The following is a 1,097-nucleotide window of genomic DNA, read 5'->3' on the forward strand; positions in this document are numbered from 1 at the left end:
AAAAAAAAAAAAAAAAACCAAAATAAATAAATAAATTTTAAAAATTAAACAAACAAACAAAAAAGAACGAAAGAAAGAAAAGGGGGTAACAAGATAGCTCAGCGGGTAATGCCAAAACAGACTATCTGAATCTGATACTTTGAGTCCACATGTCCCTAAATTGCCCTCTGGCCTCCACATGCTACCCCCAAGTATGATAAAAACATATATACATGGCCAGGCGTGGTGGCACACGCCTTTAATCCCAGCACTCGGGAGGCAGAGGCAGGCGGATTTCTGAGTTCGAGGCCAGCCTGTCTACAAAGTGAGTTCCAGGACAGCCAGAGCTACACAGAGAAACCCTGTCTCAAAAAACAAAAAACAAAAAACAAAACAAAACAAAACAAAACAAAACAAAACAAAAAAAACCCATATATACAGACATAGCTCACTACAGCTCTAGCTGGCATTTCAACATGTACAGGGTCTCATGTGGCCTAGGCTTGACTCAAGATTACAAAGAAGCCAAGGATGACCTTGAACTCTTTTTTTAAAAAAAAATTTACAAATGTTTTACAAATCCTTGCACAGGGACCATGCTAGTCTCTGTAGTCTTCCAAATTTAGTATTTGTGCTGCCAAAATGAGCAAGGCCTTGAACTCTTGGTCCTTCTGCATATAACTCCCAAGTTCTGGTATTAAAAGTGTGTATACTAAAAAAAAAAAAAAAATGCATGTGTATACTAGTCTCACTTTGTGTGGTGATAGGGATTGACCTAGGGCCTCATACATGCTAAGCAAGCACTCTCCCAACTGAGCTATGCCCTCAGCCATTTTTGTCATTTTAATTGTCCTGATCAGAAGATCCCTATCAAAGGGACTTCCCCCATTTTCATGTAGCACGTACCAATGGGTGAGATATGCAAGAGTATGCATGTGTTGCATGTGAGAGAGCCCGTGTGTGTGTGTGGGAGGGGGGGGTGTATGGGTGTGTGTGTGTGTGTGTGTATGGGGGTGTGTGTATGGGTGTGTGTATGTATGGGTGTGTGTGTGTATGTATGTGTGTATGTGTGTGTGTATGGGTGTGTGTGTGTATGGGTGTGTATGTATGTATGTATG

At 41.0% G+C, this 1,097-nt stretch overlaps 1 pseudogene; it reads right to left on the reverse strand.

Moving 5' to 3' along the window:
- Positions 1 to 532: 532 nt before the first annotated feature.
- Positions 533 to 629, reverse strand: LOC115031577 (annotated as a pseudogene).
- Positions 630 to 1,097: the final 468 nt, after the last annotated feature.

Source organism: Mus caroli, chromosome 7 (genome assembly GCF_900094665.2).
Source record: "Mus caroli chromosome 7, CAROLI_EIJ_v1.1, whole genome shotgun sequence".
NCBI classification, from domain to species: domain Eukaryota; kingdom Metazoa; phylum Chordata; class Mammalia; order Rodentia; family Muridae; genus Mus; species Mus caroli.